General features: G+C 41.1%; 1 protein-coding gene across 1 annotated transcript in view; it reads left to right on the forward strand.

Annotated features, from left to right (window-relative positions):
• The first annotated feature begins 15,391 nt into the window (after positions 1-15,391).
• LOC129733928 (phosphatidylinositol 4,5-bisphosphate 3-kinase catalytic subunit beta isoform) overlaps positions 15,392-19,461 on the forward strand; it is a 40,026-nt gene continuing 35,956 nt past the window's right edge. The window contains exon 1 of the mRNA XM_055695554.1: positions 15,392-15,627. The gene's annotated coding sequence lies outside the window, so the exon portion shown is untranslated. The remainder of the gene's footprint in view (positions 15,628-19,461) is intronic.

The raw sequence follows: 19,461 nt of genomic DNA on the forward strand, positions 1-19,461 counted from the left end.
ACCTAAAGTCCGGCGACAGTTTTTGGCTGCCGGATCACAACATCATCCGTCTCGATCGCACCAACTCCAGGGGGGGTGGTATAGCGATCATCGTTAGAAAAGGGATGAAATACAACATCTTGCCGCACATCCACACCGCCATCATCGAAGCCCTTAGTGTGGAGGTCAAATCAGCTACCGGGTTCATCCGGTTCATCGTCGTCTACTGTCCTCGCCAGTGTAGTATCAGCAACGGTACAGCAATGCAGTTCAAGAACGACCTGGCAACCATCACCAGGACCAACTCCCGCTTCGTCGTTGGGGGAGACCTAAATGCTCGGCACGAGGCTTGGCGAAATTATCGGCAGAATCTGAACGGTCGTCAACTCTTCGAACACTCGCAGCATGGGTTTTATAAGGTGCAGTTTCCGGATGAGCCGACTTTCATCTCCCCAGCGGGGAACCCTTCAACCCTGGACTTCTTCCTGGCCAACATCGAGCTCTCCAAACCAGTGGCCCTCAACGATCTGAGCTCAGACCACCAACCTGTCGTTGCTGAGGTGGGGATCGGTGTTGCTCCTGTCAGCTGTCTGCGGAAAGATTACCATCATGTCGACTGGGAGCGCTTTGCTCGAATGGTGGACAACAACATCGACGAGGCGCCGCCGCTCGACAGCGTGGAAAACATCGACCAGGCGTCGAGGGTCTCCAACGAGCCATAAACGTGGCCGACGAGGCGTGTGTGCGACGTGTTCCTGTGAGGGGTAAGTTCCTTGCTATTGATTCCCATACCCGGCTGCTAATTAGATTGCGGAATGTGCGTAGACGCCAGTTCCAGAGGACCAGGGATCTGGACATTAGGCTCGAGGTGACCGATCTGAATAGGCAAATTGCTTCCAGGATGGTCTCACTCCGGAATGAAAATTTCGGACGCTTAGTCCAAAGTTTGGACGACCGCTCCAGGCCATTCTGGAAAGTAGCCAAAGTGCTGAAATCGCACCCCAAACCAGTTCCTCCCCTCAGGGTCGGAGAGAGGCTTTTTGTTGCACCGGTCGAGAGAGCAAATGCGGTAGGCAATCACATTGCCTCATCGCATTTGCTTGGCTCGACCATGGCTAGTCCAATGGAAGACCAGGTCGAGCAGTGCGTCCGCGACCTCGAAAACTTCCCCTGTACCGTTCCTCAAGAACATAAAATCACAGCAGAACAGGTTTGCTCAGCGCTGATGAGTACTAAGAACATGAAGGCCCCTGGGTTTGACGGGGTCTTCAATATGGTCTTAAAAAAGCTCAGCAACAGGGTTCACCTGTTGTTGAGCTCTATCTTCAACAGATGCTTGGAATTGCACTACTATCCAAGCATTTGGAAGATAGCCAAGATCATACCGATCCGCAAACCCGGGAAAGATCCGACGTTAGCATCAAGCTACCGTCCGATCAGCCTACTCTCATCGCTGGGCAAACTGTTTGAAAAACTGATCCTCAACCGCATGATGAAGGTGGCTGAGGAAAACAACATCTTACTCCCGGAACAGTTTGGGTTTAGGAAGGGTCACTCCACCACGCACCAGCTGGTGCGGGTGATGAACAACATCAGAAGGGACAGGGCTGTATCCAAGTCCACAGCCATGGCATTGTTGGACGTCGAAAAGGCGTTTGACAATGTCTGGCATGACGGTTTGGTATACAAGCTCTGTGCCTTCAACTTTCCATCATATTTGACGAAAATCATCTGCAGCTACCTTCGGCAGAGGTCGTTCAGGGTATCGCTGAATGGTTGTTTATCAAATACTTTTTCCATCCCAGCAGGAGTCCCGCAGGGCAGTCTGCTGGGCCCTTTGCTATACAACATTTACACCTCCGACATTCCTTCCCTGGGAGATGGCTGCGTGCTCTTTCTGTTCGCAGATGACACTGCAATTGCCGTCAAGGGAAGAATGCCTCGTGAGATCACCAACAAACTTCAGCGATGCTTAGACGCCTTTGTCGAGTATGCTAACACCTGGAAAATCAAGATCAACGCTTCCAAAACCCAGACAATAATGTTCCTTCATCGACAATCCCCCAAACTGAAGCCCCCTCCATCATGCGTTGTGGTTATGAACGGTACAGGGGTTGAGTGGTCTTCCGAAGTTACCTATCTTGGACTGCTATTCGACGAGAAACTTCTTTTCCGATCGCATGTGGAGAGGACACTGGTTAAGTGCTCAGCTTTGGTTCGGTCACTATACCCGCTAATTTGTCGCAGATCTCGCCTCTCAAGAACAAACAAACTGGCAGTCTACAAACAAATAATTGCCCCCGCGGTCTTTTACGCAGCTCCGGTGTGGGAGTCATGTGCACAAACTCACAGGAACAAAATACAGATTGCGCAAAACCGAATCTTACGGATGATTTTCGATTGTCCCTATGACACCAGGATCACAGATCTCCACCAAGAAGCAGTTACTCCAAAAGTAGATGCCAGAATAACAGAAACCAAAACCAAATTTGTACATAAATGTCAGCATTCAGAATACGCTTTAATAAGCGGTTTGTACATAGTAGGTTAAGTTAGTTCTAAGCTGTAAATAGTAATTTAAGGCTGTAAATAGTTTTAAGTAGTTTTCTTTCAAACAAGCGCCACCAAAGTGGACAATCCAAAATTCAAAATCTCTACAATTAGAAAGCTTAGTAAAACAAACATCAAAACTCGCACATCAAAGATGAAAACAGTAATGTGAATCACTTATACTTTAAAAACATGTATTATACCCTACAAAAGCATAAAAATACAGATAAACTTAAACAACAAATTTCACCCCATCAGTTTCATTACTAAACCGTACCGGCTACATACGGACGCTATCTTGAAAGAATTCTGGACGGACTGACCAAAAACATTGATATATTCGGCACCTGGCCCCTTTTGGTGCCTCGAAATTTTGTTACAGAAGCGGCTAATTGAATTTTCTGTTTTATTACAAAATGCTGCTGCTAGCGGAAAAAACCTTGCAAATATGCATCTTTTTGTTGGTGTTAATTTTACGACAGCGGCCGGCGCCCCATCATTCTGATTCCAAAACCGCACCAGTGACATGCGGACGCTAGGTGATAGCAGCTGAGAGGAGGAAATACAAAATAGTACCGGTCATCTCGTGCCGGTTTCACCCGTAATGCTGGTGGCTTTAGTAGTAAATGGCTACTGCAAAACACTTAAATGGCTGGAATTCTGGACGGACTAACCAGGAAACTATAATCGGCAACTGGCACCTTTTGGTGCCTCGAAATTTTGGTACAGAAGCGGCTAATTGAATTTTCTGTTTTACCAAATGATGCTGCTAGCGGAAAAAACCTTGCAAAAATGCATGTTTGTGTTGGTGTTAATATTATGACAGCGGCCGGCGCAGCTTTCAAGAAACATTTGTCTCTTCCATTCCATAATTTATGTAGCCCATCCCTCTTTTAATTTATCTGACGAAGCCTTGGTATAAAACGTACCGTTCGAACATTTCACCCCATCAGTTTCATTACTAAACCGTACCGGCTACATACGGACGCTATCTTGAAAGAATTCTGGACGGACTGACCAAAAACATGGATATATTCGGCACCTGGCTCCTTTTGGTGCCTCGAAATTTTGTTACAGAAGCGGCTAATTGAATTTTCTGTTTTATTACAAAATGCTGCTGCTAGCGGAAAAAACCTTGCAAATATGCATCTTTTTGTTGGTGTTAATTTTACGACAGCGGCCGGCGCCCCATCATTCTGATTCCAAAACCGCACCAGTGACATGCGGACGCTAGGTGATAGCAGCTGAAAGGAGGAAATACAAAATAGTACCGGTCATCTCGTGCCGGTTTCACCCGTAATGCTGGTGGCTTTAGTAGTAAATGGCTACTGCAAAACACTTAAATGGCTGGAATTCTGGACGGACTAACCAGGAAACTATAATCGGCAACTGGCACCTTTTGGTGCCTCGAAATTTTGGTACAGAAGCGGCTAATTGAATTTTCTGTTTTACCAAATGATGCTGCTAGCGGAAAAAACCTTGCAAAAATGCATGTTTGTGTTGGTGTTAATATTATGACAGCGGCCGGCGCAGCTTTCAAGAAACATTTGTCTCTTCCATTCCATAATTTATGTAGCCCATCCCTCTTTTAATTTTTCTGACGAAGCCTTGGTATAAAACGTACCGTTCGAACATTTCACCCCATCAGTTTCATTACTAAACCGTACCGGATACATACGGACGCTCGGTGTTAGCAGCTAAAAGGAGGAAAAACAAAACAGTACCGGTCATCTCGTGCCGGTTTGACCCGTGATGCTGGTGGCTACTGCAAAGTACTAAAATGGCTGGAATTCTGGACGGAAACCAGTAAACAAGAAATCGGCAACTGGCACCTTTTGGTGCCTCGCAGTTTTATAATAGAAGCGATTAGTTGAATTTTATGTTTTACAATTGCTGTTGCTAGCGGAAAAAGTAGGAAGGTGGCATTCAAGACACGACCGCATGACGTTGACTACCGTATTCTTAAAAAAATAGTATTTCGTGCCGGTTTCACCCGTTATGCTGGTGGCTGTTAGTAATAAATGGCTACTGCAAAATACTAAAATGGCTGGAATTCTGGACGAGAATAATCGGAAACTGGTACCTTTTGGAGCCACGAAATTTTGTTACAGAAGTTTTGTAAAAGAAGCGTTGCAATTCCCTCTACTATTTGCTTCAATGGAATATTTTTTTGACGTTGACTAACGTCTATATCGAAGTTAGGCCCCTGAATTTAAAAATCTAGTAATTCAACCAGGGAAAACCAGAGAAAAGTGGTCAGGTTTTGAGCGCTTATTTTGCAGTCATCTATAATCAGGTTTTCGAGGTTTTGGCATCAATCGATCAGAAATTCTTTTACGGTTAAATTTATGTAACAAAAACAAACTATTGTTTGAGATACACTATTGAAAAATTGGTAATTAATATCGATTGTCTAAATCATACCGCGCAGCCAATCACTACCTCTCTTCCCAAGCACAGTCGACACTAACGGATACAATCGATCTGACTTTGTTGTTATTGTTGTTGTCACTTTCTGTTTCCGATGTTTATGCTGCTGCTAGCGGAAAAAACCTTGCAAATATGCATCTTTTTGTTGGTGTTAATTTTACGACAGCGGCCGGCGCCCCATCATTCTGATTCCAAAACCGCACCAGTGACATGCGGACGCTAGGTGATAGCAGCTGAAAGGAGGAAATACAAAATAGTACCGGTCATCTCGTGCCGGTTTCACCCGTAATGCTGGTGGCTTTAGTAGTAAATGGCTACTGCAAAACACTTAAATGGCTGGAATTCTGGACGGACTAACCAGGAAACTATAATCGGCAACTGGCACCTTTTGGTGCCTCTAAATTTTGTTACAGAAGCGGCAAATTGAATTTTCTGTTTTACCAAATGATGCTGCTAGCGGAAAAAAACCTTGCAAAAATGCATGTTTGTGTTGGTGTTAATATTATGACAGCGGCCGGCGCAGCTTTCAAGAAACATTTGTCTCTTCCATTCCATAACTTATGTAGCTCATCCCTCTTTTAATTTATCTGACGAAGCCTTGGTATAAAACGTACCGTTCGAACATTTCACCCCATCAGTTTCATTACTAAACCGTACCGGCTACATACGGACGCTATCTTGAAAGAATTCTGGACGGACTGACCAAAAACATGGATATATTCGGCACCTGGCCCCTTTTGGTGCCTCGAAATTTTGTTACAGAAGCGGCTAATTGAATTTTCTGTTTTATTACAAAATGCTGCTGCTAGCGGAAAAAACCTTGCAAATATGCATCTTTTTGTTGGTGTTAATTTTACGACAGTGGCCGGCGCCCCATCATTCTGATTCCAAACCCGCACCAGTGACATGCGGACGCTAGGTGATAGCAGCTGAAAGGAGGAAATACAAAATAGTACCGGTCATCTCGTGCCGGTTTCACCCGTAATGCTGGTGGTTTTAGTAGTAAATGGCTACTGCAAAACACTTAAATGGCTGGAATTCTGGACGGACTAACCAGGAAACTATAATCGGCAACTGGCACCTTTTGGTGCCTCTAAATTTTGTTACAGAAGCGGCAAATTGAATTTTCTGTTTTACCAAATGATGCTGCTAGCGGAAAAAACCTTGCAAAAATGCATGTTTGTGTTGGTGTTAATATTATGACAGCGGCCGGCGCAGCTTTCAAGAAACATTTGTCTCTTCCATTCCATAATTTATGTAGCCCATCCCTCTTTTAATTTATCTGACGAAGCCTTGGTATAAAACGTACCGTTCGAACATTTCACCCCATCAGTTTCATTACTAAACCGTACCGGCTACATACGGACGCTATCTTGAAAGAATTCTGGACGGACTGACCAAAAACATGGATATATTCGGCACCTGGCCCCTTTTGGTGCCTCGAAATTTTGTTACAGAAGCGGCTAATTGAATTTTCTGTTTTATTACAAAATGCTGCTGCTAGCGGAAAAAACCTTGCAAATATGCATCTTTTTGTTGGTGTTAATTTTACGACAGTGGCCGGCGCCCCATCATTCTGATTCCAAAACCGCACCAGTGACATGCGGACGCTAGGTGATAGCAGCTGAAAGGAGGAAATACAAAATAGTACCGGTCATCTCGTGCCGGTTTCACCCGTAATGCTGGTGGCTTTAGTAGTAAATGGCTACTGCAAAACACTTAAATGGCTGGAATTCTGGACGGACTAACCAGGAAACTATAATCGGCAACTGGCACCTTTTGGTGCCTCGAAATTTTGGTACAGAAGCGGCAAATTGAATTTTCTGTTTTACCAAATGATGCTGCTAGCGGAAAAAACCTTGCAAAAATGCATGTTTGTGTTGGTGTTAATATTATGACAGCGGCCGGCGCAGCTTTCAAGAAACATTTGTCTCTTCCATTCCATAATTTATGTAGCCCATCCCTCTTTTAATTTATCTGACGAAGCCTTGGTATAAAACGTACCGTTCGAACATTTCACCCCATCAGTTTCATTACTAAACCGTACCGGCTACATACGGACGCTATCTTGAAAGAATTCTGGACGGACTGACCAAAAACATGGATATATTCGGCACCTGGCCCCTTTTGGTGCCTCGAAATTTTGTTACAGAAGCGGCTAATTGAATTTTCTGTTTTATTACAAAATGCTGCTGCTAGTGGAAAAAACCTTGCAAATATGCATCTTTTTGTTGGTGTTAATTTTACGACAGTGGCCGGCGCCCCATCATTCTGATTCCAAAACCGCACCAGTGACATGCGGACGCTAGGTGATAGCAGCTGAAAGGAGGAAATACAAAATAGTACCGGTCATCTCGTGCCGGTTTCACCCGTAATGCTGGTGGCTTTAGTAGTAAATGGCTACTGCAAAACACTTAAATGGCTGGAATTCTGGACGGACTAACCAGGAAACTATAATCGGCAACTGGCACCTTTTGGTGCCTCGAAATTTTGGTACAGAAGCGGCTAATTGAATTTTCTGTTTTACCAAATGATGCTGCTAGCGGAAAAAACCTTGCAAAAATGCATGTTTGTGTTGGTGTTAATATTATGACAGCGGCCGGCGCAGCTTTCAAGAAACATTTGTCTCTTCCATTCCATAATTTATGTAGCCCATCCCTCTTTTAATTTATCTGACGAAGCCTTGGTATAAAACGTACCGTTCGAACATTTCACCCCATCAGTTTCATTACTAAACCGTACCGGCTACATACGGACGCTATCTTGAAAGAATTCTGGACGGACTGACCAAAAACATGGATATATTCGGCACCTGGCCCCTTTTGGTGCCTCGAAATTTTGTTACAGAAGCGGCTAATTGAATTTTCTGTTTTATTACAAAATGCTGCTGCTAGCGGAAAAAACCTTGCAAATATGCATCTTTTTGTTGGTGTTAATTTTACGACAGCGGCCGGCGCCCCATCATTCTGATTCCAAAACCGCACCAGTGACATGCGGACGCTAGGTGATAGCAGCTGAAAGGAGGAAATACAAAATAGTACCGGTCATCTCGTGCCGGTTTCACCCGTAATGCTGGTGGCTTTAGTAGTAAATGGCTACTGCAAAACACTTAAATGGCTGGAATTCTGGACGGACTAACCAGGAAACTATAATCGGCAACTGGCACCTTTTGGTGCCTCTAAATTTTGTTACAGAAGCGGCAAATTGAATTTTCTGTTTTACCAAATGATGCTGCTAGCGGAAAAAACCTTGCAAAAATGCATGTTTGTGTTGGTGTTAATATTATGACAGCGGCCGGCGCAGCTTTCAAGAAACATTTGTCTCTTCCATTCCATAATTTATGTAGCCCATCCCTCTTTTAATTTATCTGACGAAGCCTTGGTATAAAACGTACCGTTCGAACATTTCACCCCATCAGTTTCATTACTAAACCGTACCGGATACATACGGACGCTCGGTGTTAGCAGCTAAAAGGAGGAAAAACAAAACAGTACCGGTCATCTCGTGCCGGTTTGACCCGTGATGCTGGTGGCTACTGCAAAGTACTAAAATGGCTGGAATTCTGGACGGAAACCAGTAAACAAGAAATCGGCAACTGGCACCTTTTGGTGCCTCGCAGTTTTATAATAGAAGCGATTAGTTGAATTTTATGTTTTACAATTGCTGTTGCTAGCGGAAAAAGTAGGAAGGTGGCATTCAAGACACGACCGCATGACGTTGACTACCGTATTCTTAAAAAAATAGTATTTCGTGCCGGTTTCACCCGTTATGCTGGTGGCTGTTAGTAATAAATGGCTACTGCAAAATACTAAAATGGCTGGAATTCTGGACGAGAATAATCGGAAACTGGTACCTTTTGGAGCCACGAAATTTTGTTACAGAAGTTTTGTAAAAGAAGCGTTGCAATTCCCTCTACTATTTGCTTCAATGGAATATTTTTTTTTTTTAAGAATACGGTAGTCAACCTCATGCGGTCGTGTCTTGAATACCACCCTCCTACTTTTTTTGTGCTCGATAGTGAATGTTCGTAATAATATTACGAAGATGATGAGTGTTTCGAATGCGGACTCAATTGGTCGGCCACGGAAGACGAGATGTTTTGCCTCGCTTGTTAAACACGTCGTAGAACGCAAGTGTCGGCGTGAACTACTGCTCAATTTTGTTTCTGATTGAGCTGAATTTTTGCACAGGGTGTTTTTTCGGGCAGGTGAACATTTTGTATAGGTTTTTATTGAAATGACCATTTTATTTTGGTTGGCATTTTGGTGTGCAACCTACACGATGCGAAAAGCGCAAATCCTCACGAGATTGGCCAATATTATTCAATATACCTGGAAGGTTTAAGCAAATCTGCTCGAGAGTATTACCAACTATTTTCCCGTTTAGTTCGGTCGTTGTATGAAAAACAATTTTTCTCCTTTACCGCTGTTTCAATCTTCAAAAACAACCTGTGATGCGTTCGAAACCGGCGTTGGAAATGGTCATCTGTATTGACGGGTGTTTCCCATAAAAATATTGCTAAAACGCTGGATAGCACCTTCCTCCGTATGGCGGTCAATGTTTGGCTATTTACTAGGCTGAGAGCCGCCCCGAATCATTCCAAAAACCATATTCTTAATCGCGTATAAGGAAATTTGTTTTGCGAAATCACTTTCTTCATCACTAGAATCAACCAAATACTCGAAAACAATTTCCGCGTTCTATATTCAAGTTTTTTTTTTTTTGGTGGCAAATTTTCAAATATTAATAGCAAACTGTGGGAACCAAGACATCATAGAATACAGAATACAACTAATGAAAGTTCGCCAGCTTTCAGTAGAATAGTCGTTTAAGCCAACGTTGCGGGACGTGCCCAGTTTTACGAAATTACTTTAAATAAACATGTAAGGATGAAAAAATCCATGTACGCACAAGTAAAAAAACCTGCAAAAGAATTATGCTATCGATAACTTGGGAAAACGGAAACAAAGTTAAAACAAAGTTGCGTGAAATGGAGGGAACATTTTATGAAGCAGAAAGAACGTAGATCATTCCGGAAAAGATTGACTGACGGATAGGTTGGTTATTACTAGATACGCAAAAAATATGCGAAATACATCACAAACAAACATTTTGCCAACGCTGGCTAGTGACGGTCTTTAGAAATTGGCAACTGCCGGTGTGAAAAAGAGATAGTGGAATCCCCATTAGCAACGACCGGTGCGAAAATCGGTTGCTATCCAAAATAGCAACGGCCAGCGTTGTGAAAATAGCAACTCAAATGGCAACTCACCGGTGCGCTTGCTCTTAGAGCGACAGCACATTCTGGTTCATTTTGACACTCACACAGCTTTGTATCCGTTTCTCCCTCCCAGGAGCAAACCAACCAAAAAGTGGGTACCAGATGAGTGGTAGACTAGGGGCTAGACACCTTTATTTGATTATATTTTTTTGATATTTATCGTTTATTTGTCAATTGACAACCCTCCAACGATAATATAACGCCAATGAGCTATGATATAAATAGAGGGGTGCCCAAAAATGCAACGATAAATACTTCGTAATGTTGAATATTGGAAATATTTCGCAATATATCGATAGTGTCTTGCCCCAAGGTGGTAGTTGATATATGTATGGAGTTTGATAGCCACAAGAGCCCCTTGATGACAACGAACTCATGTCCTGGGTAGTGATGGGAAATATCGCCCAAAACAGACATCGATAACAATCGATAATTCCTGAGTTTTTATCGATATTATCGATAACTATCGATAATTTGACAGCTAGCGTTTGCGGTAAAAAAAAAATTCAGATGGTGATGAAAAAAAACTATTTCCGATGGTGATGAAAAAAAACTATGACAGATAATTCAGTTGGATAAATTTCCCATTGAAGGTTATCATGTTAGCTTCCTCACAACAAAATATTATGTCCTTGCGTGCAGCCTTCCGGCAGTTAACCGGAACATTCGCCATGGCGGACGAAAACATGCGTGTAGCCGTGTTTTTAAGCTCTTTCTTCGTTTTTTTTTATTAATTCCTCCTCCGTTTTCGCGATAAAATTGTTGAGATAGATCTTGCGCTTCAAGTTTGTCCAGAAATTCTCGATGAGAAGCAGGTGGGTGACATTGGGCGGATTCACCGACTTCGGTACCACAGCGATATTCAGCCGCTCCATCTCCTCCAACGATCGCTTCGAGTAGTTGGCCGACGTCAAATCTGGCCAGAACACCGTGTCTCCGCGCGTATGGTATTTCTTGATGAACGACGCAACTTCTGTCAGGCACTTCGTACTATAAATTTCCCCGTTCACGGCCAGCCCGGAGCGAAAGAAGAGCATCTTTGACAGCCGCACCTTCTTGGGGAACTTGGTCTGTGGAATAAACTTTACCTCGGTGCTCACTTCCTTCGTGGGGGAGGTAAAATACGAAGTCGTTGCCACCCAGAGTGAGATAGGTCTAGTCGTCCAATACCACTGCCGCATCGCGATTCACCGGGAAAATCGACTTGACCATCTTATTCAACCGCTGTTGCTGCGTCATTGCCTGCAGCTCCGAGACCAGTGGACGAGTCTGCCGCTTCCTGCATGTATGTCCATGTTCTCCACACTGTTTTAGAGCATGCACCAACCTCTCGGCCAAGTGCACGCAGCGATTTAGCCACTTTTCCCTCGGTCTTCCTCTTCAGCATCCTTTGAAGCTTCTTGTCGCTCAGGGTCGTTTGCCGTACGGAACCGGGCTTTCTTTCGATGCTCTGATCGTTGGCCAATAGTGTCAAGATGTTGTAGTTGCCAGAACCGGCATACCCGGCGTCCACAAAGTGCCGCACGATGTCCGTTTTTGACGCGGCTGGGTACCGTTCTTTGAACGCGCACACTTCTGAACGAAGTAGCTTCACTTTTTTCGCCATCACAGTTAGAGTTTGACTGATAGAGCTGTCAAATTTTTTTTGTCTACTCATAGGTTACTATGATCGATGATGCATGAGTAGTTTCGTCAGTGCGATTAAAGGTAAACCCATGAAAAATCGACAATTTTTGTCCATTTGTTTTACCGCAAACGTTATTCGACAAATGCAATTTTGCTATATAAATTTGTTAAAAACAGAGACAGAGATGGCCCAAATAGAATGGATACGTTTGCGTTGCGTTGACGTCAATGTGACAGTAAATGTATGGGCTAACTGTCAAATTGCCGCAAACGCAACCGCAACGTATCCCTTAAGGCCTTGAATGACAAATCTTACGATACTGCGAATGAAGATTCAAACAACCGGATGAGTTAAACAGTTTGTTTTGGAAAGTCTCCGGGTTTTACGTCGGGAGTGCTTTCTACGGAGTAGTTTCAAGCCGAAGTTCGTTTTGAAGGTTGTATAATAAGGGAAATAATTGAAGCAGGCAAAATTCTGTCAATTCTGTCAAAGCAGGTTTCATTTTACTGGAAAACAGTCCTAGTTTCCTAGTATTACTTGAGAACTGGACATGACCAAGGATCACTGGAAATGTTTCGGATTTCTGGAGTGTGTGCCAAAGTGTACATTTTTGCAACGCGTAGAACTTTTTCTGACATTCTGTTTCACTTAGGTTTATATGTTGTCAATAAATCAGAATTTATTTCGGGTTTATTGGTAGCCAAAGATTGAAAGTTTGCCAAGGAATCATCGAGGTATAAATTTATTAAGTATGGGTGTTGATTTTGGCGGTTTTTTCCCTGTTGGGTACTATGCACGTTCTATGCGTTGCAAGAATGTACACTTTGACACACACTCTTGAAATCCGAAACATTTTCGGTGTAGGTTGGTCACACCAAGTTCCCAAGTAATCAGAGCCGTAGCTACTCCGTTTTGCGTGGGGGGGGGGGGGGGGGGCAGAGAATTTTTATTAAAAAACGTTATATTTTGTAGAGTGAGCAATTTAAAACCGTTACGTGCTCGACGAAAAAAGTACCTTCACGCATCCAACGGAGTACCCGGGTACTCACAAATTAAAATTCTTATAACTTTTGCACTTTTCCTCCTACTTTGATAGTTTAGCACCAAAAGATTCAGAAGCTTTTTTTTAATAAACGTTAGTGGTGTCCCAGAAGAATTTTCTTATTCCCGAAAATTCGGTTTTCCGGAATCATATTCCAAAAAAAAAAAACAAACTGCGAATGTGCGTATAATTGGAAGAAAGCATGGATATAAACTTTATAATTTTTGTCTTACAGTGACGAGCCAGCTTGTTGCCAAAAACCTTCTTATTAAAGGTAAACAATTGGCACCCTAATACACAAGTTTCGGTTGGATATTTGTATTCGAGCTCGACGTGAAGACCACTATTGATTAGCGAAACTGTGAATCTTCCACTTAGTTTCTTCAAATATTCAAATGTCTTGAGGGTGCGACCATGTGCGATCGAAAAACTAAGGACAGAAAAGAGTTTTTAAAAGTTCTACTCTAAAGCAACGTATAAATTGGAGGAATTACAGCGTTAGAAATCCAGCTTCGAGAATCACCTCATTTTAAACCGATGTCAACCAACGATACTGAGATATTCTATTCACGAAAAAATACTGAGAAAATGGAGCGATTCAACCGTCAGCCCAAATTCTAAATTTTACGATAGGCATTGTTGGATCAGTGTTTACCAACAGACCAATTTTACAGCAAAACTGGTTTTGCATTGTTCTGATGTAATCAAACGTATTAAGATGTGATTGGTTATTTCTTAAAAATGACACTTAAAAAACTTACATTTTCACTCCCAGACGCTGGGCCGGACATCCGAAACGGAAGTATGCGGATCATCAGTTTCAACTTTGACGCGAATCAGGCTGGCTCACCAAAAGATTGAATAATTTATCCTTTTTGGCATATGAGCTCGACCAAAAAATTGACTGATATCATTAACATCGAAAAAACTGAAGACTATTCAACAATGCTTATTGATCATATTTCAGATTTTTCTTTTGGATTTTTTCACATAGCATCAATCACATACATGAGAAAATTGCGTGGTGGGGCAATGCAAACGCGTGGGGGGGGGCTAAGCCCCCCTAGCCCCCCTGGTAGCTACGGGCCTGCAAGTAATACTAATATAATACTGTTTTCCAGTGAAATGAAGCCGGTTATCAAAATTGATCCATTTTTCGTAAAGTTTTGGTCATTTAAAATTCGAGAGAATTTTATTTGTCTTAATTATTTTGTCTACCCCCTGTATAAATCAGGATACTTTTTTGGCGCAACAATTTCGTTGATTTGGATTTTTAGTGGAACTAAAATTGTTTGTTGGGTAACAGATACTTTAAACTTAAACAGTTCCAAGTTAAACTAAACAATTACCAGAGAATTACCAATAGACTGCCGCTATGCATGTCCATCATATTATAAGAGTTGGCAAGCCAAAGAAAATGCATTTTATTACAATTTCGTATCATTGCTTTTTATGAGATGGTGCAAAAAGTTTGGATATTTTTTTAAAGTTCTCCAGTACTAAGTTGTCGAATTCATCTGTTCTTAGGAAACTAAAAACTATAAATACCTTTTAAGTTACCATTATTTCTCAGAAACTCAGTGACACCCGGGGCGAACCTTTACACCACCCGCAACACTGCTAAATCTTGTCGAATAGCAGCACCCAACAAATACCTAGCGGCAAAAGCAATTCCTGGGGTAGGGTATGAGCAGACCGATGTCATGACAACAGTTTCCTGAAGCCGCCGCCGATGATGATGGCGCTACTGTTGGAAATATAGTCATAAGCTCTGTTCATTGTGCCGCATGTGTTGCTGTACGGATTTTCTGCGTGCTTCTAACTATATTGGATGTAAGGCTATCCGGAACGTGTTGAAACATGTTTGCACTTGACCATTTATGTCCTGCACAAAATCCATAAAACGTTCAAAACAAAACAATCGTTTTTCGCTTTCTGCATTTTTACACACAACTTGCAGCAACAGTTGATCTCGCATGGACGGTGCTTAATCGGCTGTTTCGTAAGCACTGACAGCCTTTTGACGTATAATCGAGCCAGAGAGCCAGAGAAAAACGGCTTCAAGCGAAATGTATATGGATGACGTTCGTGACTTGGATGTGGGTATGAGAGGTCTCCTTCTTTTGGGTCTCCTCCAGTAACCAGCTGCACTGACTTGTGCTCACCCTTATAATATCGATAATTATCGTTAACGTCAAAAAATTAACGATAATATCGATGACCAGCATTTATCGATATTATCGATATGAATCGATAAGTTTCCCATCACTAGTCCTGGGCTCAATCTCATTTGTACCCGCTGTCATCAGACGCGCTTATGCTGTTGCACTGGGTTTGTATGTGTTCATACATTTTGTACTCGTTTTCATTCCGAACCCACCGTGGTTAGATAACGAAAATTTGGGTCATGAAAAGATGGAGGCTTATCATAGGCCTGGATTAAAATGACATTTTTTTTGTAATTGTGTGAGTGACAGTCATGAAGTATTTCGCCAACCACGAACAAATTACTCAAACTCGAGCTAAGGCTTTTAGCTATTAGTTGATTTGTGACAGTGCATGAAAAGTTGAAGAAAATGTCTGCTTGCACCATTCAGGTGGTATTTTTTTGTCGATTGTATAGAATCTAAAACAAATTATAGCAGTGGAATACAGGATTTTTTTTGTAACATAAAGCTTGATGCAGTGTCTTCGTTTTTTGGACTGGATATAGGATAGGTAAATACAAATTAATAGCAAACCCAAATAGTCAAAATATAAATTTAGTATTAATCGCATAAAAAGAGAAAATATGCCTATAAAGAGAAAATAACGTAAAATGCAAAAGTGTGCATTTCATTGAGTAAATAAGATCAAACCCGAAGTTATTGTTGTTTAGCTGGAATACATCTACTGGCTCCAAACATCAACGTTTTTGCAGACTGTCTAGTCACTCGCACTTGCATGTTAGCTGCCAATATTGAGGGAGGAGCGCCATTGCATATGCACTGATAATACAATGTTGACCAAAACAAACATATGAGTAAGATCTGATATTAATAAAACAAGGAAAAAAATTTGGTTGCAATGAAATAATTACTAGGATAAGAATATTGGTAGCAGCTATTGTTTTACTAAAAATGCGATTGATCGTTAACATGTCTCTGAAATATTGTTTGAGCGCATTATTTGATGCATGATTTTGATTGAGGCCGTGAAGATTGATACATACAGTAAGTGGTACTTTCTTAAATCTGGAGTTGATAATTTATCAAAGTAATAGAAATTATCGCCCAGCATACACAATCTAACCACAGCTCTCAAAAAGAAGCAACGATTTGGTCAGCTTATAACGCTAAAACTTGAAAAACTGCAAATATGCATAATAAAGATTTTTCTGAAACTTTTTACTGCCCAGTATGCTCTTAACTTCATTTCATGATGAATTATTACAAGTAAAGAGGTTACAAAGTAGTTGAATTCTTTTCATTCACAAGTCAGTGTGTCATCCATGTAGTAGTGTATATTAACACACTTGCGAATTTATCTGATCAAAACACGCAAATAAACCTTCAATGCTAAAGTCAATGACTCGACAAAGAGGTAACAACATCGTTTACTACATTTTCTTTCTGTTTTTGCTTTGAAAGTGTGCATAAAGCTATCCGTCAATTTCGTCTAGAATCAACAGTTTGTAAATGATGGTGATAATTATCTGGTACAGCTATAACACAATAAGAACTTAATCGTTTTACTGTTTATATTTTTCTCCGCATTTTTATGTTTGTTTTTTCTTATTAATGACGTGCAAGCTTAACACTAAAAGATGGTAACGTTAACCTCACATTTGATTGCGCATTATGTCGCTTTTATATTGAATTGAAGATTATGCCATATAAATATAAGTGGCTGTTCGCTTTGTTTCAACCAACATCTCGTAAACATCTCTAGCTTATATCATGGTCATGTAGTTTATGCTATTGTAATTTCATTTGCGTTTGAAAGCACGATTTCAGGCGCGCGTATGATTGGCATTAAGCATAAAACACAGACTTAGCATTAGAAATAGTAAATGTTAAATTTTAAGATATTCACCATGATGGAACACAATGTATGGAAAAATACCCTGGATAGATGATAGTTCAATAATACGAATTACAATCGCATGAGAGCTGCCTGGTTTGCAATTTCATTTCTCATTTGCTGTACGCTTTGTGGAATTGTAGAAACGGTTTTAATTGTAATGATTCGGAATTAAAAAATATCGTGTCATTGTGTTTTGACCTAGTTTGAGTTGACTTAAGTCATTCTAGAAATGCTCTAAATTTTTCGCTTATTGTATGAAGTTTGATAATTCCCGTAATAATTGATGAACTGCCATTTAATCGTAAAAAAACTTCGTACACTGTAAATAAAAATCACGTCGAAGTAAAGTGATTTGCTGTTGAATTCGCACTACTTGCCTAACATTTCAGAGTTGAATGAAAATCTTTCGAAATATATTAATGCAAAGAACGATGAAATCAACAGCAAATCACTTTTTTTTTCTGTTTTTATGCTCATCTTTGTTGATATGCTTACGTTTGAGATACGGAAAATCGGTCAGTTGGATAATTATATAAATTCACCATAAATTCAAGTGAGGCGTCGTACACAAAATACGTAACGCTAAAAACATAGATTTCAGACCCCCTCCCCCTCCTATGTAACGATAAGTAACGTTCGATATGGCTCCCCCCCCCCTTAAAATTACGTAACGCTGGACAACCTGGCCCCACTCAAAATTTGCAATTTTTAGCAAACATCACAGTTATGTAACGGTCTCAACTACCCCCCCTCCCCCCTATGTAGCAATAAGTAACGCAGACTCAACCCCCCTCCCCCCCCTCATGCGTTACGTTATTTGTGTACGACGCCTGACTTCTTTTTATTTTTATTTTATTTTAGATTTTTATTTTATTAAAAAGATGATCCCTGTCACTGTATCGATACAATCTATTTCAGGAGCTGTAAAAGAGTCATTTTATTGTTATTTGAATTTAAAAGGTTTAATAAAACACGCTCGAATAATTTTTTGATCTCTTGGTAAATGTGCTGCTTGCGCCGTTCGCCATCGTCACTATTTTTGTTCCGCTTCATGGTTTTGACGTTTGTCGATTGCAATTGCAGCCGTAATTCAAGTGATTTAAACAGTGGTGATAATACAAGAGATATTCATTAAAATACGATGGTGATTTCCATTAACCAGTTTTCAACGCAAGATCATTTCATTGGAAAGTGGTAATTTTCGAGAAATCAACACTAAATCACTTCAACTTGCAGTATGATGTGACGAATTTAGTCAAGTGCAAAAACACTTGAAGTAATCTTGACATTTTTTTATAGTGTAGCGCAATCTAGACTAGGTTATTTTTGTCTCTCCTAGAAAGGTATGAGCAATCACTGAAAAAACTAAAGGTATAAAAGTGCTTCAAAGGGCCGAATGTCGTGTATCACTCGACTCAGTTCGACGAGCTGAGCATTTTCTGTATGTGTGTGTGTAGCGCTCTCCCAATCTCACTCGGTTTTCTCACGGCTGGACCGGTTTCAATGGAATTAATTGCAAATGAAAGGTCTAGTTGCCCCATAAAACCCCATTGAATTTTATTGTAAACGGATTTCTAGTTTTGACGTTATGTATCAAAATGTGAAAATCACGAAACACCATTATCACTGAAACTACACAACCGATTCGAACAAAATGATTCTTAAATGAACGGGCTACCAAAAAAAACCCTTAACTTTTGAATTTTATGAAGATTGAACATGTGGTTCGAAAGTTATGCAAAGAAACGTGTTCTGGAGACTATTTAATCTCACTAATGTTTCTCAGAGATGGCTGAATCGATTTTCATAAAATCAGTGTCATATGGAAGGTCTAGTTTCCCCACGAGATCTTATTGATTTGTTTTGCAATCGGATTTTTACTTTGCCTGTTTTGTTCAAAAATGTGAAATTTAGCTTTGAAAAGAAACATATTCCGAAGACTACTTAAACTCACTCACTTTTCTCAGAGATGACTGACCCGATTTCCACAAAATTAGTGTCAAATGAAAGGTCTAGCTGCCTCATAACGCCCTATTGAATTTCACTGTAATCGGAGTGTAACTTTGTCTGTAATGTATCAAAATGTGGTAATCACGAAACTTCATTATCTCAAAAACAAAAAGTCAAAAGGCAAAAGTCTCTGGTCGCAGTGATGAGTCCAGACTGGAAAAAAACATCTAACGCCAGTGAGAAGGCATAAAAAATGCTCACTATTAGAGTACGAACATCGAGGTTTGACAGCGTAAGGTTCGGCAGCTGGAGGGAGCTGCGAAGCCGCAAGGTTACAGAGTTTGCTTTGTCAAGCGAATGGTCGTGGGTTCGAATCTTAGTAGAATCAGGCCATTCGATGTCAAAACTGGACTTTGAAGTATAGGTTCATTCTCAGGCTCCCCACCACTTACCCTTTCCTTTACGCTGAAATCTATTACACCTTTGCGTGACTTTCTCTTAACAATACATAAGTCCCTCTTATTAATAAAACTGGCA

Source organism: Wyeomyia smithii, chromosome 1 (assembly GCF_029784165.1).
Source record: "Wyeomyia smithii strain HCP4-BCI-WySm-NY-G18 chromosome 1, ASM2978416v1, whole genome shotgun sequence".
Lineage (NCBI taxonomy): Eukaryota > Metazoa > Arthropoda > Insecta > Diptera > Culicidae > Wyeomyia > Wyeomyia smithii.